This window comes from Leucoraja erinacea, unplaced genomic scaffold, assembly GCF_028641065.1.
Source record: "Leucoraja erinacea ecotype New England unplaced genomic scaffold, Leri_hhj_1 Leri_94S, whole genome shotgun sequence".
In the NCBI taxonomy this organism is placed as follows: Eukaryota; Metazoa; Chordata; class Chondrichthyes; order Rajiformes; family Rajidae; genus Leucoraja; species Leucoraja erinaceus.
The window spans coordinates 369704-397016 of NW_026576894.1; the positions used below are offsets into that span (position 1 = coordinate 369704).

General features: G+C 46.9%; 1 long non-coding RNA gene across 1 annotated transcript in view; it reads right to left on the reverse strand.

Annotated features, from left to right (window-relative positions):
• The window catches only part of LOC129695123 (uncharacterized), a 34682-nt gene extending 8133 nt beyond the window's left edge, over window positions 1–26549 (reverse strand). The window contains exons 1-3 of the long non-coding RNA XR_008723115.1: window positions 26393–26549; window positions 17674–17838; window positions 998–1093 (exon numbers count right to left, since the gene is read on the reverse strand). This is a non-coding gene — a long non-coding RNA (uncharacterized LOC129695123). The remainder of the gene's footprint in view (window positions 1–997; window positions 1094–17673; window positions 17839–26392) is intronic.
• Window positions 26550–27313: the final 764 nt, after the last annotated feature.

Below are 27313 nucleotides of genomic sequence, written 5' to 3' on the forward strand. Positions count from 1 at the left end.
CTTCTAATTGTCTTTGTTCATTTTTATTCTTTTTGTTTTGAAATGCTTGACATGAGATAATGACACCTCCAATAAATGCTTTGAAGGATTCCCATAATAAAGTGGGTGATACATCTGCTGTATCATTTATCTCAAAAAATAGATCCATCTGTTTTTTTAGATATATACTCCCCTGTGGGTCTTTCAGAATTTGCGAGTTAAACCTCCAGAACGATTTGTTCATAGAGATTCCTTCCAATTTTAAAACGAAAGTTAGGGGGGAATGATCTGAAATTGTATTGGTGTAGTATTTAGGGTTCATAGTATAAGGGATTAGTTTTGAATCCACTAGGAAATGGTCTATACGTGAGTATGTTCTATGTACCATAGAATAAAACGAGTATTGCCTTCCAGTCGGGTTCGCGATGCTCCAAACGTCTGCTATATTTGTATTTTTAATATATGTATTTAAGAATTCACTAGTTTTAGATTTCATATTACCTCTTTGTTTTTGCATCGATTTATCTAAGTACGGATCTAAAGCACAGTTGAAGTCTCCTCCAATTATAACATTTTTGTAGTTGAATTCTGCGATTTTATTCAGGATTTTATTAAAAAATTGAGGGTTATCAAAATTGGGCACATATATGTTTACCAAAGTGATTGGCGTAGCATGAATCTCTCCTGTGACTATAAGGTATCTCCCTTCCTTATCTGATATAATATTCTTTGATTTGAATGGTATTCCTTTGCGAATAATAATTGCGGTGCCTCTGGATTTCGATGTATATGAGGAGTGAAATGTTTGGCCTATCCATTTCGCCCTCAATCTCATCTGGTCTTGATGTTTAAGGTGCGTTTCTTGTAGAAAAGAAATGTCCGTGTTATATGATTTCAACAGAGCTAGTATTTTGCCCCTTTTAATTGGTTCATTAATACCCCTTATATTCCAGCTACACAGTGTGATTCCTCCCATTTTCTTTTGTATGTCATCTTGCATTTTCTCTGATTTTAGTACCTTTATTAACTACGGTGCATCCGTACCTCAGGACTCTGGATAGTTGGGGGGCGTTTATATTATTAACTTCCTTGGTAGATCCCTTTTGCGATTTTCCTGGAAAAAAACACATAATAGTGACATATTGTGATAAAAAAAAAAAATTGACAGGTAAAATTACAGTGTCTGAAGTATTCGTGTCCCACGCGTCTGTGGGGTCCGACATTTATTCGACTTCCGAAATTGATGATGTATTGTTAGCTCCGCTCCTTTTATTACTCTAGCCCTAAGAAGGCGGTGCCATTTCAAAATCAGCAATTACACCACGGAAACAGGCCATCTCGACCCTTCTAGTCCATGCCGAACATGTATTCTCCCCTAGTCCCATATACCTGCGCTCAGACCATAACCCTCCATTCCTTTCTCGTCCATATAACTATCCAATTTATTTTTAAATGATAAAAACGAACCTGCCTCCACCACCTTCACTGGAAGCTCATTCCACACAGCCACCACTCTCTGAGTAAAGAAGTTCCCCCTCATGTTATCCCTAAACTTCTGTCCCTTAATTCTCAAGTCATGTCCCCTTGTTTGCATCTTTCCTCCTCTCAGTGGGAAAAGCTTATCCACGTCAACTCTGTCTATCCCTCTCATCATTTTAAAGACCTCTATCAAGTCCCCCCTTAACCTTCTGCGCTCCAAAGAATAAAGCCCTAACTTGTTCAACCTTTCTGCGTAACTTAGTTGCTGAAACCCAGGCAACATTCTAGTAAATCTCCTCTGTACTCTCTCTATTTTGTTGACATCCTTCCTATAATTAGGCGACCAAAATTGTACCCCATACTCCAGAATTGGCCTCACCAATGCCTTGAACAATTTTAACATTACATCCCAACTTCTATACTCAATGCTCTGATTTATAAAGGCCAGCACACCAAAAGCTTTCTTTACCACCCTATCTACATGAGATTCCACTTTCAGGGAACTGTGCACAGTTATTCCCAGATCCCTCTGTTCACCTACATTCTTCAATTCCCTACCATTTACCATGTACGTCCTATTTTGATTTGTCCTGCCAAGATGTAGCACCTCACACTTATCAGCATTAAACTCCATCTGCCATCTTTCAGTCCACTCTTCCAACTGGCATAAATCTCTCTGTAGACTTTGAAAATCTACTTCATTATCCACAACCCCTCCTATCTTAGTATCATCTGCATACTTACTAATCCAATTTACCACACCATCATCCAGATCATTGATGTACATGACAAACAACAGTGGACCCAACACAGATCCCTGTGGCACCCCACTAGTCACTGGCCTCCAACCTGACAAACAACCATCCACCATTACTCTCTGGCATCTCCCATTCAGCCACTATTGAATCCATCTTGCCACTCCTGCGTTTATACCCAACAATTGAACCTTCTTAACCAACCTTCCATGAGGAACCTTGTCAAAGGCCTTACTGAAGTCCATATATACAACATCCACTGCTTTACCCTCATCAATTTCCCGAGTAACCTCTTCAACAAATTCAAGAATAGTCAAACATGATCTTCCAGGCACAAATCCATGTTGACTGTTCCTAATCAGACCCTGTTTATCCAGATGCTTATATATATTATCTCTAAGTATCCTTTCCATTAACTTGCCCACCACTGACGTCAAACTAACAGGTCTATAATTGCTAGGTTTACTCTTAGACCCCTTTTTAAACAATGTAACAACATGCGCTGTACGCCAATCCTCCGGCACTATTCCCATTTCTAATGACATTTGAAATATTTCTGTCATAGCCCCTGCTATTTCTACACTAACTTCCCTCAATGTCCTAGGGAATATCCTGTCCGGACCTGGAGACTTATCCACTTTTATATTTCTCAAAAGTGTCAGTACTTCCTCTTCTTTGAATATCATAGTTTCCATAGCTACTCTACTTGTTTCCCTTGCCTCACATAATTCAATATCCTTCTCCTTGGTGAATACCGAAGAAAATAAATTGTTCAATATCTCCCCCATCTCTTTTGGCTCTGCAGATAGCTGTCCACTCTGACTCTCTAATGGACCAATTGTATCCCTCGTTATCCTTTTGCTATTAATATAGCTGTAGAAACCCTTTGGATTTACTTTCACCTTACTTACCAAAGCAACCTCATATTTTCTTTTAGCTTTTCTAATTTCTTTCTTTTTACATTCTTTATACTCCTCAAGCACCTCATTTACTCCATGCTGCCTATAATTATTGTAGATCTCCCTTTTTTTCCGAACCAAGTGTCCAATTTCCCATGAAAACCATGGCTCTTTCCTATTTTTACTATTTCCTTTCATCCGAACAGGGACATAAAGATTCTGTACTCTTAAAATTTCACCTTTAAATGTACTCCATTTCTCTTCCACATATTTCCCATAAAACAAAATGTCCCAATTTACTCATTTTAAATCTTTTCGCATCTCCTCAAAGTTAGCCTTTCTCCAATCAAAAATCTCAACCCTAGGTCCAGTTCTGCCCCTCTCCATAATTATATTGAAACTAATGGTATTATGATCACTGGTCCGGAACTGTTCCCCAACGCATACCTCTGCCACCTGACCCGTCTCATTTCCTAACAGGAGGTCCAGCACCGCCCCTTCTCTAGTAGGTACTTCTATGTATTGCTGCAAAAAACTATCCTGCACACATTTTACAAACTCCAACCCATCCAGCCCATTTTCAGAATGTGTTTCCCAGTCTATGTGTGGAAAATTGAAATCTCCCACAATCACTACCTTGTGCTTACAACTAATATCTGCAATCTCCTTACATATTTGCTCTTCCAATATATATATATTTCATTCAGACATTATCCGATCTGTGTTCAACTACTGTGAAATTTATTTATCTAACACTTTATATATTTATCTAACGCTTTCATCTACTAATTATTTATAGTTAGTTATTATCTTTGATAGAAGTAAGCTGTTAGCTGTAAGTGTTAACCAGAAACAGGCTCCTGGAATTATGCCAGTTGCCTGAGTCTCCTTCTTTCTTCACAGGAACTACATAACGCTTAACCTTTCAGTATTATCTACTTTAATTCTAAAATTTGTCATCTCTATATACGAGCTAGTCAGTCTTATTAGCAGATTATTACATTTTACCCATTATATAGTTCAGGTTAGTTTCCATTATATTTCTATATTAGTATTGTTAGTTATTATTAATTCAATGACTTCTTATTTTCCCCATTCTGGAATTTTACCTAGTTCTCATCTATAAATTGTCCCTTGAATTCATTGCCACAGATGGCTGTGGAGACCAACAATAGATATTTGTAAGATGGAGATAGATGAATTCTTAATTAGTCAGGGGTTCTGGAGAGAAGGCTGGAGGATTTGATTGAGAAGGAGAGAGATCAACCATAATTGAATGTCAGTGTAGATGATGGGCTGAATGGCCTAATTCTGCTCCTGCCACTTAAAACTTCGTAATGATTTGGATGAGGGGATTGAAGGCTTTGAGGCCAAGTATGCGGGTGGTACGAAAATAGGTGGAGGGGCAGGTAAAGAAAGCAGGGACTCTGCAGAAGGCCAAGTTCAAGTGAGTTTATTGTCATGTGTCCCTGATAGGACAATGAAATTATTGCTTTGCTTCAGCACACAGAACATAGTAGGCATTTACTACAAAACAGATCAATGTGTCCATATACCGTAATATAAATATATACACACATGAATAAATAAAATGATCAAGGGCAAATAACAAATAATAGGTTATTAATAATCAAAGTTTTGTCCGAGCCAGGTTTAATAGCCTGATGGCTATGAGTAAGTAGCTATTCCTGAACCTGGCTGTTGCAGTCTTCAGGCTCCTGTACCTTCTACCTGAAGGTAGCAGGGAGATGAGTGTGTGGCCAGGATGTTGTGGGTCTTTGATGATACTGCCAGCCTTTTTGAGGCAGTGACTGCGATAAATCCCCTCGATAGAAGGAAGGTCAGAGCCGATGATGGACTGGGCTTGTTTACTACTTTTTGTAGTCTTTTCCTCTTCAGGGCACTCAGGTTGCCGAACCAAGCCACGATGTAACCGGTCAGCATGCTCTCTACTGTGCACCTGTAGAAGTTAGAGAGAGTCTTCCTTGACAAACCGTCTCTCTGTAATCTTCTCAGGAAGTAGTGGCATTGATGAGCTTTCTTGACAATTGCATTAGCGTTCTCGGACCAGGTAAGATCTTCAGAGATGTGCACGCCCAGGAATTTGAAGCTCTTGACCCTTTGAACCATAGATATAAACGGGACTGTGGGTCCCCATCCTACTCCTTCCAAAATCCACAATCAGTTCCTTGGTTTTGCTGGTGTTGAGGGCCAGGTTATTGTGCTGGCACCATATGGACAGATCTCTCTTCTATACTCTCGGGCTCTCGCTTAACTTTTTTTCCCTGTTGCCAGCCGGGAACCTTGACAGCTTTTTAGGTTGCCAAATGACAGTTTAGGTGGTCATTTAAGACGGTTTGCATGACGCGTGCGATAATGTGCTCAGACGAAGTGCGTAGTTACCAGTGGAATTATGCTCAATGAAGCATTCACATATTATGTTCAAGAAGGAACTGCAGATGCTGGAAAATCGAAGGTAGACAAAAGTGCTAGAGACGTTCCCTATTTCCTTCGCTCCATAGATGCTGCCGCTTCCGCTAAGTTTCTCCAGCACTTTTGTCTACATTCACATATTATTTCTGCTTCAAATAACTCACAAATTAAACATATTCACCAATCAAGACATGATATATACCACAATGACATGCAGTTTCTATTAGTTCTTTCTACTTCCAAACAAAAATGTGGTTGGATTATTCAGCATATGATCAACCTGTGTCAATAAATAATATGCATAACCCTAAACACTACAAATTGATGCAAACATTTTTTCTGTGAAGGACCAAAATTTCCCATGACATGGCCATAGCATGGGTCGTTATTGCTATTGGTACAGAAACACTCTGGCTTCGCACATAATTTATCCACAACAAAATATCCAGGATGCAAGGCCATTTCTAAAGACATTTTATGATAATAGCTGTTAAAACCGACTGTACCCATCTGACAGGTTAAACATTACACTAACTGACAAGAGATGGTCAAAGGACATAACTGCAGCAAATGTTCTTTTGGTAATATGTTTAAAGGTATCAAAACAAATAATAACAATGGGAATTAAACCACATTTGATTGCATTCCATTATCAAACATAGTCAATGGTTGCTCTGAAGACCATGAAGCACAATAGGGTCAGGGGGTGTGTGAATCAGTGCGGTGTGGATAGATGGCGTGGGGGGGGGGGAGGGTTGAGAAGGCAATCGGTGCAGAATAGATGGTTTGAGGCAGGTGAATTAGTACGTGTTGGTTGGAGTATGTAAAATTGTGAGGGAGGAGTACGCGGGATGTCAGTGGTGTTGAATGGGGGGTTCAGTACGGGATGGATGGGGGGGTATCAGTACAGCACGAATGGGGGTAGACAATAAATGCTGGAGAAATTCAGCGGGTGAGGCAACATCTATGGACCTAAGGAAATAGGCAATGTTTCGGGTCGGGACCCTTCTTCAGACTGTTCCCCCCCATTCTTCTTGAATCCGTACAGGATAGATGGGGGGGTGGGGGGTCAGCACAGGATGAATGGGGGGTTCAGTACAGGATGAAGGGCATGGGGGTCAGGACAGTGTGGATCGGAGAGTCTGTGCAGGATGAATGGGAGGTGACTACAGGGTGCATGAGGGATCAGTACAGGATGCATGAGGGATCAGTACAGGATGCATAATGGGTTTAGTACAGGATGAATGGGGGATCAGTAAAAGATGAATGGGAAGATAACTACAGGATGGATGGCGGGATTGGTGCAGGGTAAATGGAGGGTGGGTCAGTACGGGATGAATGGGCGGATCGGTGCAATATGAATGGGGGGAGAAGTGCAAGATGGATGGGAAGGGGGGTCGGTACAGGATGAATTGGGGGATCATGGGGGGTGACAGGAGAATCAATGCAAGGTGCTAGGGTGATGAATAGATGGGGGTGTAGATGGGGAGGGGAGCACAGGGGATGTCAGTGAGGACTAAATAGAGGACGCAATGGGGATCAGTGTGAGATGGAGAGGGGGGGGGGGGGGGTCCCAGGATAAGGGGGGTGGAGGGGGGGGGGGGCGTACAAGAGAGAGAGAGGAGGAGGGGCAGAGGAGGTGGGGAGGAAGGAAGGTCAGCGCTCCTCGGACAACATCGCCTCGCTGCCTTGGCCATTCCTGTCCAACGCCAAAGTGTCACCGCCTCCCCTCCTCTGCCAGCCGACAGGAAGGTGCGGGGCCGAGCGATGCACCTAAAATATCCTATAGTTATAGGATCTTTGGTGCAGCTGTTTAAGACGGCGGAAGGAGGCCTCCCTCTCACTCTCCCTTTCCCTGTCCCACGCCCCCTCCCTATTCCCGGTCTCGGCGTGCGAGAGGGGTTGTTTTGAAAGCGCCGTTGGCGGATTTGCAAGCATCCGCCATTATCAGGGCGATAGCCGCCGCTGCTTGCAAATCCGTCAACAGCGCTTTCAAAACAGCCCTTCTCGCACACCGAGGCCGGGAGGAGGGAGGGAGAGGCCTCCTTCCGCTGGGCGGGGTGCGGGAGGAGGTGGCGGTGGAGCCGCTGTCGCGGCCGCTGTTACCGCAGTTCGGGGCCCGCCATTCGCTCCGACCCTTCGTCACCACACACCTAGTATCTTTGCCCCGCAATCAAAGATACAAGAGGAATACAGCCGCCGCCACTGACACGAGTCGTCACGTTCATTCTCCAGAGATGCTGCTTGAGTTACTCCAGTTTTTTGTATCTTATCGGTATAAACCAGTATTTGATTGCCAAGCCGGGCAAAATGAGTCGGCGTTTAGGTTACCCGGCATCACTTTGGGTGGTCAATGGCACCCGGGCAATCGCTAATTTCGAGCCCTACTGACTCATCCCCATCAGTGATCCGTCCCACAACAGTGGTGTCATCAGCGAACTTGATGATGGAGTTCACACTGTGACCGGCTATGCAGTCATGATTATAGAGTAAGTACAGCAGGGGGCTGCGCACGCAGCCTTGAGCTGTTCCCGTGCTGATTGTTATCTAGTCTGACACATATCCACCAATACGAACAGACTATGATCTGTGAATGAGGAAGTCGAGGATCCAATTGTCGAGGGATGCGCAGAGACCCAGTTCTGCGAGTTTGGTAACCAGCTTGGAGGGGATGATTCTGTTAAATGCCGAGCTGTAATCGATGAATAACAGCCTGACATATGAGTTTTTGTTGTCCAAGTGGTCCAGAGCGGAGTTGGATAGGTTGGGAGTGTGAGCAGAGAAGTGGCAAATGGAATACAGCGTAGCAAAGTGTGGAGTCATGCATTTTGGTAGTAGGAATAAAGGTGTAGATTATTTTCTAAATGTGGAGAGAATTCATAAATTGGAGGTGGACAAGGACTTGGGAGCATTGGTGCAGGATTCCCAAAAAGTTAATCTGCGAGTCGAATCGGTATTAAAGAAAGCAAATGCAATGTTAGCATAGAAACATAGAAAATAGGTGCAGGAGAAGGGCATACGGCCCTTCGAGCCTGCACCACCATTCAATATGATCATGGCTGATCATCTAACTCAGTATCCTGTCCCTGCCTTCTCTCCATACCCCCTGATACCTTTAGCCACAAGGGCCACATCTAACTTCCTCTTAAATATAGCCAATGAACTGGCCTCAACTACCTTCTGTGGTAAAGAATTCCAGATATTCACCACTCTCTGTGTGAAAAATGTTTTTCTCATCTCGGTCTTAAAAGATTTTCCCCTTATCCTTAAACTGTGACCCCTTGTTCTGGACTCCCCCAACATCGGGAACAATCTTCCTGCATCTAGCCTGTCCAACCCCTTAAGAATTTTCTAAGTTTCTATAAGATCCCCCCTCAATCTTCAAAATTCTAGCGAGAACAAGCCGAGTCTATCCAGTGTTTCTTCATATGAAAGTCCTGCCATCCCAGGAATCAGTCTATTTATTTATTCAGTCTAGCATTTATTTTGAGGGCGTCTATACAACAAGAGGGATGTAATGCTGAGGCTCTATAAGGCACTGGTCAGGCCGCATTTGGGATATTGTGAGCAAATTTGGACACCATATCCGAGGAAGAATATGCTGGCTCTGGAGAGGGTCCAGAGGAGGTTAACAAGAATGATCCCAGGAATGAATAAGTTAACATATGACCGTATGACAGCACAGAGCCTGTACTCTCTGGAGTTTAAAACAATGAGGGAAGACCTAATTGAAACATATAGAATAGTGAACTGCTTGGATAGAGTAGCTGTGGCGAGGATGTTCCCACTAGTGGGAGAGTCTAAGACTGGAGGTCACAGCCTCAGGATTACAGGGAGTTCTTTTAGGAAGCAAATAAGGAGAAATTTATTTTCGCCCTTTTCAACTTTTTCGTCACCTGCAATGGGATCCCACCCACTGGCCACATCTTCCTATCTCCTCCCCTTTCGGCTTTCCACAGAGACCGCTCCCTCCATAACTCCCTATTCAATTCATTCCTTCCGGCCTAAACCATCCCCTCCCCTGGCACTTTCCCTTGCAACCGCAGGAAATGCTACACTTGTCGCCGTACCTACCCCCTTGATTCCATCAAAGAACCCAAGCAGTCTATCCGGGTGAGGCAGAGGTTCACCTGCACATCCTCCAACCTCATCTATTGCATCCACTGTTCTAGGTGTCAACTGCTCTACATCGCTGAGACCAACACCTCCGCTCGGTCTGCAGGCTTGGCGATCGCTTCGCCCAACACCTCCGCTCGGTCCGCATTAACCAACCTGATCTCCCAGTGGCTCAGTACTTCAACTCCCCCTCCCATTCTGAATCGGACATTTCTGTCCTGGGCCTCCTCCACGGCCAGAGAGAGTCCCACTGCAAATTGGAAGAACAGCACCTCATATTTTGCTTGGGCAATTTGCACCCCAGCGGTATGAACATTGACTTCTCCAATTTCAAGTAGTCCTTGCTTTCTCCCTCTTTCCCCTCTCCTTTCCAGCTCTCCCACAGCCTACTGTCCCCGCCTCTTCCTTTCTTCTTCCCGCCCCCAACATCAGTCTGAAGAAGGGTCTCGACCCAAAACATCTCCTATTCCTTCGCTCCACAGATGCTGCCTCACCCGCTGAGTTCCTCCAGCATTTTTGTCTGCCTTTGATTTTTCCAGCATCTGCAGTTCTTTCTTAAACCAGAGAAATTTATTTAGTCAGAGGTTGGGTAATCTGTAGAATTCCTTGCCACAGAAGACAAGGAAAAGTGGAGGAAAAGTCAGTGGATATTTTTAAGGCAGAAATATATAGATTATAGATTAGCATGAGGGTCAGAGGTTATGGGGAGGAGGTAGGAGAATGGGGTTACGATGGAGAGATAGATCAGCCATGATTGAATGGCAAAGTAGAATGGGCTGAATGGCCACAGAATGACAAGGAAATAGTATTCTGAGATAATCCAGAAAAAGTCAGTGGATATTTTTACACATTGGCAGAAATATATAGATTATAGTTATTAGCATGAGGGAAACTCAGAGGTTATGGGGAGGAGGTAGGAGATTTCAATGGGGTTAAACGATGGAGCTGCTCAGATAGATCAATTCCATGATTGAAAATGGCAAAGTAGACTTAATGGGCTGAATGGCCTAATTCTACTCCTATTTCTTATGATCTTATGAACGTAAATATATTTTGTATTCTGAGATAATCCAAGATCTATTGTTTATAATTTTCTTTGTTTGACTTGCACACATTTGGGACTGCTAGAATTAGTTTTCGTGACTCATTTTAATATTTGTTATTTTTTCCAGTTTTATACAGCCCTAGAAACTCATGAGCAAGCTTTGTTGGGAAAATCTTATGTCCAAACTGCAGAGCATTTCAATAAGGTTTGTATGCCTATCAAACACATCTATCTTTGGAGCCATCAATCTTGCTGCTCAGGTATTATAAAAGTCAATTCAACATTTAAGGAAAAATTCTTGTGGCACTAAATTGGTTCTGTTAAAACAACAGAAGCCACTTACATTTGTATAACAGACCCAATGTGCTAACATTGATTACAGAAGAAAGAAAAACTACCCAAAGCTCTTGATTAAATTAAATATGGAGAAGTGTTTTAAAGGAAAACAAAGCACCTTATGGTAACCGTTGTGCAAAAATGATCTCAACATGTAGTTGAGAAATGTGATATCACAACGTTTAAGAGAAACTTGGATAGGACAGGTTTGGAGGGATATGGGCCAAATGTGGGGCAGGTGGGTCTAGTGTAGGGGCATGTTGGTCAGGGTGGGAATAATGGGGACAAGTGTAGATGGGGCATTTTGGTTGGGGTGGGACTAAAGTAGATGGGGCATGTGGTTGGGGTGGGACTAGTGTAGATGGGGCATGTTGGTTGGGGTGGGACTAGTGTAGATGGGGCATGTTGGTCGGGGTGGGACTAGTGTAGATGGGGCATGTTGGTCGGGGTGGGACTAGTGTAGATGGGGCATGTTAGTCAGGGTGGGACTAGTGTAGATGGGGCATGTTGGCCGGGGTGTGACTAGTGTAGATGGGGCATGTTGGTCGATGGAAGGACCTGTTTCCATGCTGTGACTCTATGAACTTCCAGGAGCAACATTCTCCTTTCTCTGGTTCATTCATTGTTAATAAAGAAAGTTGACTTTTCCTGTTTAAATCCACAGTACAGTATAGACAGAAGTGAGCCCACCTGCTTCAGCCACGATGAATTAACAAATCATCACTATTCACTTCTCAGGCGTTAGAATTGGTCAGAACATTCCCTCCACCGTGACCCTTGACACCAATGTCCCTCGGGGTCATGACCTTGCCACCCACAACTTGTGGTCAGGTCTCAGGCCAATGGGATCCAGACGTCCGTCCACTGGTCAGAACACTATTTCAGTCACATGAGCAGCAAAGATGAGATAGAATATGGGAAAGACATTGAGAACCTTCTGTCCTGATGGGCCGAATGGCCTACTCCTGTGCCTATTGTCAGGATAACAATCCATCCCTCAACATCAGCAAGACAAAAGAGTTAGCGTTTACAAGAACGATCCCAGCAATGAGTGGGTTAACGTACGATGAGCGTTTGTCGGCACTGGGCCTGTACTCGCTGGAGTTTAGAACATTGAGGGGATTGGGGGGGCATTGAAACTTCACCAAACAGTGAAAAGCCCGGATAGAGTGGATGTGGAGTGGATGTTTCCACTTGTGGGAGAGTCTCGGACCAGAGGGCACAGTATCAGAATAAAAGGATGTATCTTTACTAAAGTGATGATGCCCTAACCTTATCACAACTGAAATTAAATCTGGGTGATGTTGAAACAAGGAACTGCAGATGCTGGTACATACCAAACATAGACACATTGCTGGAGTAACTCAGTGGGCCAAGCAGCATCTCTGGAGAAACAAGAGACTTTGGGATGGAACAGAAGGATTCTTACCCAAAATATCACATCCTTTTCCTCCAGCGATGTTGCCTGACCCGCTGAGTTACTCAAGCACTTTGTCTATCTGCAATAAAATGTTGATCAGTGATAATTGTTAATGATTGAAACACAATGTGGAACAAGCAGCTGGAACAGATGCAGGGATAATGTAGAATATTGGGTTGAAGGGACCCGAGGGGCATTCTTAGAAACATAGAAAATAGGTGCAGGAGTAGGCCATTCGGCCCTTCGAGCCTGCACCGCCATTCAATATGATCATGGCTGATCATCCAACTCAGTATCCTGTACCTGCCTTCTCTCCATACCCTCTGATCCCCTTGGCCACAAGGGCCACATCTAACTCCCTCTTAAATATAGCCAATGAACTGTCCTCAACTACCCTCTGTGGCAGAGAGTTCCAGAGATTCACCACTCTCTGTGTGAAAAAAGTTATCCTCATCTCTGTTTTAAAGGATTTCCCCCTTATCCTTAAGCTGTGACCCTTTGTCCTGGACTTCCCCAACATCGGAACAATCTCTCTGCATCTAGCCTGTCACAACCCTTAAGATTTTGTAAGTTTCTATACTCCCCTCTCAATCCCTAACCTTCTACAGACTGAAATCAAATCTGGGTGATGTTGAAAGTCTTTCTTTCATCAGGACAGTCCTGCATCCCAGGAATCAGTCTGGTGACATTGCTCTGTCTGCACTCCCTCTATGGCAATAATGTCCTTCCTCAGATTTGGAGAAACAAAACTGCACGCAATACTCCAGGTGTGGTCTCACCAAGACCCTGTACAACTGCAGTAGAAATGTCCCTGACTCCTATACTCAAATCTTTGTCTTGCTATGCAAGCCAACATACCATTGCTTTCTTTTACTGCCTGCTGCACCACATGACTGGTGTACCATGACACCCAGGTCTCGCTGCATCTAGAATATTTCCCAAAGGGCCCCATTTAGATATTCTTACTGTGAACCCAGTGACTTGGAAAAATAAGTCGGCTGTGGATTGGAGTAAGGATGTGTAAAATTCCCCAAAGATCTGATCCAATCTGTCTCCAATGTTTGGAGACTCTTTGAAAGTGTGAAGACGAGAGTTCTGAGGATATTGAATTGTTGTTGCTGCCAAGTTAAACCAGTACTTTGTCCACCTATCAGATGGGCCTGCAGTGCAGCAAATCACCACACGGTGGGAGTGTTGACCACAAGTTGGAGCGACCTGTTATTATGAATTCACTGCACATTGGGAATGCTGTCTACAAATTAGATATCATTGTTCTCTTTACTGCAAAATGGTTCTTTATTGGTCTGTGACCTGTTTCCTTTCCCCATAATGCACCCATTGCCCAGATGCCAATGTTGGTAAAAGCCCTGAAACCAGCGAAGATTTGGGATGAAAATCAAGGAACTGCAGATGCAGGTTTACAAAAAAGTCATAAAGTGCTGGAGTAACTCAGCGGGTCAGGCAGCATCTGTGGAGAACATGGATAGGTGACGTTTCACAGAGTACTGGAGTAACTCAGCGGGTCAGGCAGCATCTGTGGAGAACATATAGGTGACGTTTCACAGAGTACTGGAGTAACTCAGCGGGTCAGGCAGGATGCCCATAGTAAAGAGTATAGGTTTGGTAAAGGCAAGCAAGGGCAACTCTGTGAGGGAGTTCAAGTCAAGTTTATTCGTCACATACACATACGAGATGTGCAGTGAAATGAAAAGTGACCAATGCTCGCGGACTTTGTGCAAAAAAACAAACAAACTACAAAACAGAATCACATATTCACATATTACATATTTGTGGGAGGAAAAAATAAAAAAAACAGCTATTTTAAAAAGACACCACACAACAGTAAATTGGTTCAGTAAAGTTAGTCCCTGGTGAGATAGGTGTTTACAGTCCTAATGGCCTCTGGGAAGAAACTCCTTCTCATCCTCTCCGTTCTCACAGCATGGCAACGGAGGCGTTTGCCTGACCGTAGCAGCTGGAACAGTCCGTTGCTGGGGTAGAAGGGGTCTCCCATGATCTTGTTGGCTCTGGAGTTGCACCTCCTGATGTATAGTTCCTGCAGGGGGGCGAGTGTAGTTCCCATAGTACGTTCGGCCGAACGCACTACTCTCTGCAGAGCCTTCTTGTCCTGGGCAGAGCAGTTCCCAAACCAAATCGTGATGTTTCCAAACACGATGCTTTCCACAGCCGCTGAGTAGAAGCACTGGAGGATCCTCAGAGACACTCTGAATTTCCTCTATTGCCTGAGGTGGTAAAGGCGCTGCCTTGCCTTACTCATGAGTGCTGCAGCATGTGATGTCCATGTCAGATCCTCAGAGATGTGGACTCCCAGGTATTTAAAGCAGCTCACCCTATCCACAGTATCTCCATTTATCCTCAATGGTGTGTACGCCCTCGGATGATGTGCCCTCATAAAGTCCACGATCAGCTCCTTAGTTTTTTCGATATTCAAGAGCCGGCTGTTGTCCTGACACCAGAGTGCCAGATCAGCCACCTCCTCCCAGTAGGCCTTCTCATCATTGTCTGAGATCAGGCCCACCACCACAGTGTCATCAGCAAACTTGATTATTGAGTTGGAGCTGACCCTAGCCACACAGTCATGTGTGTACAGGGAGTACAGTAGGGGGCTGAGGACGCAACCCTGGGGGGATCCTGTGCTCAGGGTGAGGGACTTTGATGTATTTCCTCCCATCTTGACTACCTGGGAAGGCAAGTCTGGTGGGGACTATCGTGTTGAAGGCTGAACTGTAGTCTATGAACAGCATCCTCACATAGCCCCCCCTTCTGGCTGTCAAGATGAGAGAGAGAGGTGTGCAGAACCCGGGAGACCACATTGTCCGTGGATCTGTTCGGACGGTATGTGAATTGTAGCGGGTCCATGTTGCGAGGGAGGAAGGTGCAGATGTGTTTCTTGACCGGCCTCTCAAAGCACTGTTTGTGTACAGGGTTTGATGCCGATCGTAATAGTTACAGCATTGGGCAACTCAGTCAGTGAGTTCACTGTTTGTGTACAGGGTTTGATGCCGATCGTAATAGTTACAGTTGGGCAACTCAGTCAGTGAGTTCACTGTTTGTGTACAGGGTTTGATGCTCATAGTAATAGTTACAGCATTGGGCAACTCAGTCAGTGAGTTCACTGTTTGTGTACAGGGTTTGATGCTCATAGTAAGAGTTACAGCATTGGGCAACTCAGTCAGTGAGTTCACTGTTTGTGTGAAGTGTTGTCTTTGATATAGCTGGCATGTTGCTGTGCCAGTTTGATTATGAAAATAGTCAATGTATTCTTCTACCCTGTAGGATTCACTACTGCAGACACATTTGAATTTCACTGGACCTTAATTGGTACATGTGATGATAAACTGACCTTGAAACATTGGGCCTAGAGTTATTTTTCCAGGCCCTGTCCATCCAGTGTTTGATATTTTGAGGTGAATGTAGAATCTTCTCGCCTGCTGCTGTTTCTCCCTCTACAGTTATTCTACTTGTTTCTGGTTGATGTGCCAAGGTCTTTGGAGATCTTCTAATGTCCCCAGTTTTCTATGGTTTGTGATAGATGGGCTTTGTCAACTTGCTGTTCCAAGTACTGTGTGTGAAAGAAGGTATCCTGACTGCACTTGTGAGTACCTGCTTATTTTTGTACTTCAGTAGCTCAACAATTTTCTTTTAGCCATGATTGCAATTTGGACAGGTTCATTTACATGTAAATGTTCATATTTTTTCCTGCAATAACCCTTTAGATCGATGTAATTTTCTTGCAGGGTTGCAGGCAATCAAGTTGTTAATGATATTCTGCAGCCCCTCTTCCATTCTCTTGCAGACACCGTTCACAGGTTATGTGTTTGAAGTTCGAATCTTGTCTCCAAAAGCTGCTACATTAAATATGCGGGAAGGCAGGCAATTAGCATATGTTTTATTTGTTTTAAAGTTCCTACTTTGTTTATCTTCTGTGCTTCTTCCATTCTCATCCTCCCAGGCCGACAATTAACACAGTCCTCAATGGTTATTAAGTGCATGTTTGTTTACTTTCTGCAGCCATTAATCCATTGTCTTGGAAGACATGCAGGCAGCTTTCAGAGATGGTTTTAACATTCCAGAGGATGATCTTTGTTAAACTGTCAACAATGGGCACCAAATGTGGGGCTGCTGGGACCAATTTGTTGAGCCCATTTTTAGGAACCTAACAAAGGTACACACCCCACACAGTATTTTGTTCACATATGTACGTACATATTCACAGGGCCTATGAGAGAGTGGTGCAGGGGGTACATCGTACCCGGGCCCGGAGTCCAAAAGGGGGGCTGGGAATTTCCTGAAATCTCAGAAAATGTTTGCATATATTTTGTGAAGACTAGCATTCACATTTTGTGTGATCCAACATAGTTTTATATATTGTAATTCGTAGAAATTGTGATCCATAATAAAGCGGGGATTTTAACTGGCGGGTGTGTGGTCGGGGTAACCTGATTTATAGGAGCAGGGAGGTTCTACTGCAGTTGTACAGGGTCTTGGTGAGACCACACCTGGAGTATTGCGTACAGTTTTGGTCTCCTAATCTGAGGAAGGACATTCTTGCCATAGAGGGAGTTCAGAGAAGGTTCACCAGACTGATTCCTGGGATGTCAGGACTTTCATATGAAGAAAGACTGGATAGACGCGGCTTGTACTCGCTAGAATTTAGAAGATTGAGGGGAGATCTTACAAAAACTTACAAAATTCTTAAGGGGTTGGACAGGCTAGATGCAGGAAGATTGTTCCCGATGTTGGGGAATCCAGAACAAGGGGTCACAGTTTAAGGATAAAGGGGAAATCTTTTAGGACCAAGATGAGAAAAACATTTTTCACACAGAGAGTGGTGAATCTCTGCCACAGACGGTAGTTGAGGCCAGTTCATTGGCTATATTTAAGAGGGAGTTAGATGTGGCCCTTGTGGCTAAAGGGATCAGGGGGTATGGAGAGAAGGCAGGTACAGGATACTGAGTTGGATGATCAGCTATGATCATATTGAATGGCGGTGCAGGCTCGAAGGGCCGAATGGCCTACTCCTGCACCTATTTTCTATGTTTCTATGTAAAAGAGGGGGAAGGGGAAGACCCATCACTACTAACCCCAGCTCTACATTTGTTATTGGTCATTTTTATTGAACAGTTCACATCATAACTTTATAAAGATAAATCAATTGTAAAACAAAATGATCAGCAAGGTTAGCATTACCTTTATTCCTTGGAAACCTTGCTATTGTTTTGATGTAATGAGGAGGCAGCCATGATCCCAGAGTACTCGCTACCTAGCGACCAGGAAACAAAGTGCGTGATTGAGGTTGGATATTGACCTGGACGATGACACGTTGGCCTGACTTGCCTCAACGGAGCTGCAGGTCTAAAAGACACACGACAGAAGAAGAAGAAGAGGTTGGACGCCAGTTGACCAATGTCAAACGTACTTTGATTGGACAATTACTACTCAGAAAATTGGAGGTTTTCCTCATATTTTAAAAATATGTGCAAGTTTTGTTCTTGACGAGTTCCAGGTATGATTTATATAATATTTTTACTCAATGTTAAAAATTCAGGTTCAATGATTTGGTTCTCAAACTTAAACGAGAAAGCACCTCAGATCACAGCCTATTTGAGGAAATGAGAGATACTCGAGGGTCACGAGGGGGATTTTGTGGGAATCATTGAAGATCTCTAAGCCCAATCTTGCTCCAAGTTCTCTGTGACCTTCCACACCTGGCGCTGGAGAAGCTGTTTAGGAACAACGATGGGATTTCTTCTGGCCCCGGATCTCTTCCAGATGGTGTGAAGGGGAAGGTTTGAAACATCTGCCGACTGATGTGGTCGCCAGCTGTTTGCGAGGAACTTTCCCACTGAAGACTTGCAAGAAAATTCCACTGGGGCACATGATGACTCAGAGCCCGACGTGTTTGACAAATTTATCAAGATTCGTGGATTCTCCCCGTACAGCCCCAAGAGGTATTGTCCCATTGCACGTATACCTGTCCCATTGCACCCGTATACCTGTCCCATTACACCCGTATACCTGTCCCATTACACCTGTCCCATTACACCTGTCCCATTACACCCGTATTACCCCATTACACCCGTATACCTGTCCCATCCCATTGCACCCGTATACCTGTCCCGTTGCGCCCTCACGCAAACTCTCACGCCCTCACACTCATCAGAAATCTCTCGCGCTCAGTGGTGAGAAATTTTGTGATCAACGAAAATTTCAAAACTCGGATAAACTACATGTTGGCGGGTGTTGGAGAGCGGGGGCTGCGGGAGGGATGGGAGCAGAACCAGCGGCCGGAACAGATGCGGGGAGCCGGGACAAACGAGTGTTTGTCGGGGCCGGCATGTCGCTCGCTGCAGTTCTGGCCATGGAGCACTCCGGACAGTGCATGTCCCGGGTGTCGGAAGCGTTGCGCCGCTGCCGCGAGTCTCTGTGCCGAAGGGACAGACTCTCAAAGGGAGGTGGAGAGAGAGGGGAAGGAGACAGGGAGACAGTGGGGAGAGAGAGAGGGGAGTGAGAGGAGAGACGGGGGGAAGTGAATGGGGGGGAGAGAGAAGGGGAAGGGGAAGAGCACCCGTGGGGATCCCAGAGAGGGGGGGATGAGAGGGGGGGGAAGAGTGTAGGTGGGAGAGGGGGGGAGAGTGAGATTGGGAGCTGGGGAGAGGGAAGAAAGAAACAGGGACCAGAACGAGAGAGAGGTGGAAGGGAGAGGAGAGAGAGTAGAAGAGAGAAGGGGAAGAGAGAAGGGTGGGAAAAGAGAGAGGGAGAGGGGGAAAAGAGAAATGGGGTAAAGAGAGAGATGGGGGCAAAGAAAAAGAGAGACAGGAGAAAGAGGGGAGAAAGGGGAAGAGTGAGGTAGGAGAAATGGGGAAGAGAGAGGAGAGAGGGGGGAAGAGTAAGGTGGGAAGGAGGGAGGGTTGAGGGGGAGGGGGGAGACAGGGGAGAGAGAGAGAGGGGGGGGGTGAGAGAAGAGAAGGGGGGGGGGAGAGAGAGAGAGTCAGTCTCTGTGTCAAATTTGCCCAGGTGACCGGCATGGATCAGGCTGTGGCTCGGTGCATCCTGGAGGACAACCAGTGGCTGCTGGAAGTAAGTACCAAGCACTGGGTAGAAACGGTGGAAGATAGTGGACTTCAAATGGGGATGATTGGAGAAAGCATCCTGCTTGCCTGCTAGATTTTCACTTACTTTTAACTGCAGGAAAAATGTTCCCGATGTTGGTGGCGTTCAGAACCATGGGTCACAGTTTAAGAATAAACGGGGGGGGGGGGGGGCAGTTAGGACTGAGATTAGGACAAACTTTCTTCACGTAGAGAGTTGTGAATCTGTGGAATTCTCTGCCACAGATGGCAGTGCAGGCCAATTCACTGGATGTTTTCAAGAGAGTTACATTTAGTTCTTGGGGCTAACAACATCAAGGGAAATGGGGGAAAAACAGGAAAGATTTTAGATGAATAGCCATGATCATATTGAATGGCAGTGCTGGCTCGAAGGGCCGAATGGCCTATTCCTGCACCTATTTTCTATGTTTCTATGCTTGAGTATATGGCAATAAAACTCAATCACTTGATTTTGAAGCATTCATGCATGGTGGAGGTACAATGTAGTCATAAAGTGTGAAAACAGGGCCTTCGGCGCAACCTGCCCACACCCGCCAACATGTCCCAGCTACGCTACCTGCTTTTGGTCCATACCTCCAAACCTGTCCTATCCATGTATCAGTCTAACTTTTTCTTAAATGTTGGGATGGTCCCTGCCTCAACTACCTCCTCTGGCAGCTTGTTCCATACACCCATCACCCTTTGTGTGGATAAAGTTACCCCTTAAAAAGTTACCTCTTAAAAATACTTCATACAAAAAACATTGAAATCATACTTCTACAGGGCACTAAAACATGATTTTTATACATCAAATTTCAAAAAGTTTCTGCCCTTCTTCCACACCCTCTCCCCACTCGGTTGCTCCACTCCCTCACCGGGTACCCCCAAGGCCAGTGATCGCACAGCTTCGCCCCTTTCAAAAACGCTCCAATCCAATTTAAAGTATATATGTTGCATTCAAGTGTAAGTTATAAGACTCGCTACAGTATGCACCATATTGCACAATTTTAAGCTGAAAAATGCAAATGTTCCGTACCATTGGGAGGGGGCACGGTATCTGGGACAGTGTCGGGGAGAATACTTCATGTTACATGTTAAGTTTCACATTTAGGGACACAGCGTGGAAACAGGCTCTTTGGCCCACCGAGTCCGCACCGACCAGCGATCCCTGCACATTAACACTATCCTACACACACTAGGTACAATGTTACATTTATACCAAGTCAATTAACCTACAAACCTGCACGTCTTTGAATAGTAGGAGGAAAGTGAAGATCTGTGAGAAAACCCACTTGGTCACTGGGAGAACGTGCAAACTCTGTACAGAACCCGTGTCTCTGGCACTGTAAGGCAACAACTCTACCGCTGTGCCACTGTGCTGCCCTTCAACAAAGCTGGCATGTTGCTGTGCCAGTGAATTACAGTAGTCTATGTATTCTGCTACCCTGTAGGGTTCACTACAATCCTTTCAATGGCTGATCCAGTTTCTCATGACTTTTAATTTCAATTGGAATCTCTTCCTCTCTGGGTGTCCAGTGTGAAGGAGGATGTCGGCAGACTTCAAATCCCTAACGTGACATTGGTTTGTTTTGTGTATAACTTGGTCTATGTGAATATGGTTATGGAGTTGGTACAAAGGTAAGGCCCCTGTTTAGAACCTTCTCTTGGGCTTCAGTGTGGATGAATGTTTGGGAAAGATTAACGATTGTTTTCTCTAATTGGGCTCAGCCTGTCTCAGCTTGGGGCCACTTCAGTTTAAAGACTACATTGCCCCTTCCCCTCGTTAAGGTTTATTCACTAAAGGTGTGGTCTGGGCCTACTTGAAGGAGTTTAACAGGGACCACTGGTATGTACTTGTGTCTCTATTCAGTAGTGAATTTCTGGTCAGTGCCCGGGGGGGCCTGGTCAGGGGGGACAGATAATGTTTCAGGTTGGGATCCTTCTTCAGACTGATGGAGTAGGGGGGAGGGGGGTGGGGAGTGGGGGGGGGGGGGGGGTGGTCACCTTTTGCACAAAAGAGCAGGAGTGGAGAGGAAATGGGTTCTGGCAACAAACACACAGACACTACCAAATGTAACGGGACAGGTGCAATTGCAAAACTACAGGTGCACGGGTGAATGGGACAGGTGCAACGGATTGGTGTATTTGTAATGAGGGTGTACTTCAAAGTGTGTCATCAACCCTGATTAAACTACTTTCCCTGCAACAGCAGCCAACTAGGATTACTTTAACCAGGGAATGTAACCTGGTCCAAAACAAAGTGCTGGAGGTACTTGGCAGATCAGGCACCATCTACCCGACCACAAAGGGAATGGACAGATGCTGTTGTTTCCTGTTGGGACTCTTTCAGACTGATGGAGTCGGGCAGAGAAAGTGGGAAAGAGGTGGGAGCAGGGCAAAGCCTGTTATGTGATTAGTGGATACAGGGGAGAGTGTGATGGGCTGTGACATTGGCTAGAGGTGACAAGGAGACAAAAGATGCAACGGATGAGAAGAGTGAAACGTAAAGCTGGAGGGAGGGATACGGGTGGAAGGGGATAGAGTGAAATATGAGACTGGTTTGGGAGGTGAGCTCAGAGAGGGAAGGAGCAGAGTGACCAAGGTGTTGAGGGAAGTGTTCACCCCAGGGTGGGGGGTGCAGGGAAAGAGGGGGTTCCCATCACCAGGGTGGGGGGGGGGTGCAGGGGAAAGAGGGGGTTCCCATCACCAGGGTGGGGGTGCAGGGCATGAGGGGGTTCCCATCACCAGGGGGGGGGGGGTGCAGGGAAAGAGGGGTTCCCATCACCAGGGTGGGGGTGCAGGGAAAGAGGGGGTTCCCATCACCAGGGTGGGGGGGGGGCAGCAGGGAAAAGAGGGGGTTCCCATCACCAGGGTGGGGGGGGGGGGGGGGCAGGGAAAGAGGGGGTTCCCATCACCAGGGTGGGGGGTGCAGGGAAAGAGGGGTTTCCCATCACCAGGGTGGGGGGGGGGGGGGGGGCAGGGGGGGGTTGGGGAAAAAGGGGGGGGACTTTTTTTTGTTTGTGGGGGCTGGTGGGGGGGGGGGGGTGGGGAAAGAGGGGGTTCCCATCACCAGGGGGGGGGGGGGCTGCAGGGAAAGAGAGGGTTCCCATCACCAGGGTGTGGGGGGTGCAGGGAAAGAGGGGGTTCCCATCACCAGGGTGGGGGGGGGTACAGGGAAAGAGGGGGTTCCCATCACCAGGGGGGGGGGGCAGGAAAGAGGGGGTTCCCCATCATCAGGGTGGGGGTGGAGGGAAAGAGGGGGTTCCCAACACCAGGGTGGGTGGTGCAGGGAAAGAGGGGGTTCCCATCACCAGGGTGGGGGGGGGGGGGGGGGTTCAGGGAAAGAGGGGGTTCCCATCACCAGGGTGGGGGGGTGGGGAAAGAGGGGGTTCCCATCACCAGGGTGGGGGGGGGGTGCAGGGAAAGAGGGGGGTTCCCATCACCAGGGTGGGGGGGGGTGCAGGGACCAGAGGGGGTTCCCATCACCAGGGGGGGGGGGGGGGGGGGGTGCAGGGAAAGAGGGGGTTCCCATCACCAGGGGGGGGGGGGCAGGGAAAGATGAGGTTCCCATCACCAGGGTGGGGGGGGGGGGGAGGGGCAGGGAAGGCGGAGGTCCCCATCACCGGGGGGGGGGGGGTCCAGGGAAAGAGGGGGTTCCCATCACCAGGGTGGGGTGCAGGGAAAGAGGGGGTTCCCATCACCAGGGTGGGGGGTGCAGGGCCCATCACCAGGGTGGGGGGTGCAGGGCATGAGGGGGTTCCCATCACCAGGGTGGGGGGTGCAGGGCATGAGGGGGGTTCCCATCACCAGGGTGCTGATTTCCCACCTCCATGCCACATTTCCATTTTATCCCCTCCCATGTCCCATTCACCCATAAACCTCCCTCTGGCTTCATCTTCCACACCTCTACCCTTCTTATCCAACATGTTTTATCACTTTCACCTCTGGCCTTTGTCACTTATTCCATCCATCTGCCAATCACCCACCCCCACATGCCTGGCTTTGTCCCACCCCCACTTTCCATCTTTCTCCCCCCTACTCCAGTCTGAAGGTTTCCAACCCAAAATGCCATCTGTCTATTTCCCCCACAGATGCTGCCTGACCCTCAGAGTTCCTCCAGCACTTCTGCTCAACATTCCAGCACCCTGAAATACAAGGAACGTGACCACAAAGCCATTGTTAATCTTGCTCAAAGATTTATCCCCATTGAAACCACGAGAGGGTCTAAACAAGGGCCTTATCTTCATACCATCTCCACAAAGACTAGATTAGATAGACTTGGTTATAGCATAAAAAAACAGATCACTTTAATGATTGAAATCTCCTGACATCCTTGATCACACCCTCTATCACAAGCAGTACTTGGAACAGCAAGTTGACAAAGCCCATCTGTCACAAACCATAGAAAACTGGGGACATTAGAAGATCTCCAAAGACCTTGGCACATCAACCAGAAACAAGTAGAATAACTGTAGAGGGAGAAACAGCAGCAGGCGAGAAGATTCTACATTCACCTCAAAATATCAAACACTGGATGGACAGGGCCTGGAAAAATAACTCTAGGCCCAATGTTTCAAGGTCAGTTTATCATCACATGTACCAATTAAGGTCCAGTGAAATTCAAATGTGTCTGCAGTAGTGAATCCTACAGGGTAGAAGAATACATTGACTATTTTCATAATCAAACTGGCACAGCAACATGCCAGCTATATCAAAGACAACACTTCACACAAACAGTGAACTCCCTGACTGCCCAATGGTGTAACTCTTACTATGAGTATCAAACCCTGTACACAAACAGTGAACTCACTGACTGAGTTGCCCAATGGTGTAACTCTTACTATGGACATCAAACCCTGTACACAAACAGTGAACTCACTGACTGAGCTGCTCAATGCTGTACTTTTTATTATGGGCATCCTGCCTGACCCGGCTGAGTTACTCCAGCACTATGTGAAACGTCACCTATCCATGTTCTCCACAGATGCTGCCTGACCCACTGAGTTACTCCAGCACTCTGTGAAACGTCACCTATCCATGTTCTCCACAGATGCTGCCTGACCCGCTGAGTTACTCCAGCATTTTGTCTTTTGAGCAAGAGCATGCAAATATCTTTACAAATCTCTACAACATTCTGTCCAGTCCAAAGCTCAACGAATGACCACTCCACACATCACACACATTCCTTTCACCTGAAAGTCCTTCACAAGAACTCATAATAAACAAGCTTTGATTAGGGTAGTTAACATTAACCAGTTCACACTAGTGGTTAACAACGAGTTCACATTAACTTTCCTCAACCAAGTACAAATGTGGATCCACTTTAAATTCCTCGCTGTCTTCTTATTCATAACATTTAATCATCAAGTGAAAACTAGTCTTCATAAAGTGAGTGCCCCAATTAAAACACAATTGGACAGCTATCCAGGAGACAAATTCATTCTTGCTACTGCCTTCATGAAGCAAACAGAACCACACCCAGAAATCAGTCTGAAGGCTCCCGACCCAAAATCCCACCTGTCAATGTTCTCCACAGATGCTGCCTGACCCGCTGAGTTACTCCAGCACTTTGTGTCTTGTTTTGTAAACCAGCACCTGCAGTTCCTTGATTTTCATCCCAAATCTTCCCTGGTTTCAGGGCTTTTACTCAGTTTGGCATCTGGACAATGGGTGCATTATGGGGAAAGGAAGGGAGGTCACAGAGCAATAAAGAACCATTTTGCAGTAAAGAGCACAACATCTAATTTGTAGACAGCGCTCCCAATGTGCTGTGAATTCACACAACAGATCGTTCCAATTTCTGACCAATTGGTCAGAAATTGGTCGTTCCAATTTCTGGTCAACACTCCCAACGTGTGGTTAAGAAAGGGAAAAGGAGGAGGAGCCCGAAGGCTGGGGGATGGGAGGAGACAGCAGGGGGGCTGAGGAAGGGGAGGAGACAGCAAGGACTAACAAAATTGGGAGAATTCGATGTTCATGCCCCCGGGGTGCAGACTCCCCAAACGGAATATGAGGTGCTGTTCCTCCAATTTCCGGTGCTGCTCGCTGTGGCCATGGAGGAGACCCAGGACAGAGAGGTCGGAGACGGAGTGGGAGGGGGAGTTGAAGTGCTGAGCCACCGGGAGGTCAGCTTGGTTATTGCGGACTGAGCGGAGGTGTTCGGCGAAACGATCGCCCAACCTCCGCTTGGTCTCACCGATATAGATCTGCTGACATCTAGAGCAGCGGACGCAATAGATGAGGTTGGAAGAGATGCAGGTAAACCTCTGTCGCACCTGGAACGATTGCTTGGGTCCTTGAACGGAGTTACTCCAGCACTTTGTCATAGATTCATAGAGTGATACAGCGTTGGAAAGAGGCCCTTTGGCCCAACTCGTACTTGCACTTCTAGATCCCTCGGCTCCACACATTCCCCCAGCGCCCGCCATTCACATTGAAGACCCTGCCCTGGTTTGACTTCCTAAACTGCAACACCCTCCCCACCCCCAAACAATGTGACCTCCTCCCTGTGGCTCCCTACCCCTTACCCCTGCTGCCGACTGCTCCTTCCCCCTCCTCCCCACCCCCAAACAATGTGAACCCACCCCCACCTGGCTCCCTACCCCCTTCCTTCCATGACGCACCAGACCCCTCTCTCTTCCCTCCTCCCATTCATCCCCCTCGGGACCAAACCCACTCCCCCTTGAATCCTCCCCCTCCCTTTGCTCCCTGTTTCCTCCCCGCTACTAACTTCACCCCATTTCCACCTCCAACCCCTCGCCCCTCTCCTCCCCCCATCCACACACTCCCTCTCTCCATTATCTCCATCTTTCACTCACCAGGGTCCGGGGTCTCAGCGCCGGTACATCTTCATCTTGTTCCCGCCCAAAGATGACGTCACCAACCGCCCACCCGCCCGCGAGTGAAGGACACGTGACGGCACAGAGCGACATCACGTGGTGATGTGAGCCGGCGGATGGATGGTCCTCCAGGCGGGCCAGCGGATCACAGATGGTCCTCCAGGCGGGTCAGCGAATCACAGCAAAGATCCTATAGGGGGTCCGCTATAGGATCTTTGGATCACAGATGGTCCTCCAGGCGGGCCAGCGGATCACAGATGGTCCTCCAGGCGGGCCAGCGGATCACAGATGGTCCTCCAGGCGGGCCAGCGGATCACAGATGGTCCTCCAGGCGGGTCAGCGGATCACAGATGGTCCTCCAGGCGGGCCAGCGGATCACAGATGGTCCTCCAGGCGGGGGGGATCACAGATGGTCCTCCAGGCGGGGGGGGCTCGGATCACAGATGGTCCTCCACGCGGGCCAGCGGATCACAGATGGTCCTCCAGGCCAGACGGGGTGAACAGAGCGCCGTTGGTCCTCCAGGCGGTTGGTGACGTGGATCTTTGGGCGGGATCAAGATGAAGATGAACCGGCGCTGAGACCCCGGACCCTGGTGAGTGAAAGATGGAGAGAGAGAGAGAGAGAGAGAGAGAGAGAGTGTGTGTGTGTGTGTGTGGGTGGAGGGAGGGAGGGAGACAATGAAAGAAACGGAGAAATATAGAGAGTGAAAAACAGAGATGGAGAGAGGGAGACCGAGACAGACAGAGAGGCAGCGAGAGAGAGAGAAAGAGAGAGAGAGAGAGATGGAGACATAGTGAGAGACCGAGCGAGAGAGAGAGAAACAGACAGAGCGTGAGAGACAGAGTGGGACAAGGAGAGGGGCAGGCAGAGAGAGACGGAGCGATAGAGACAGATATATA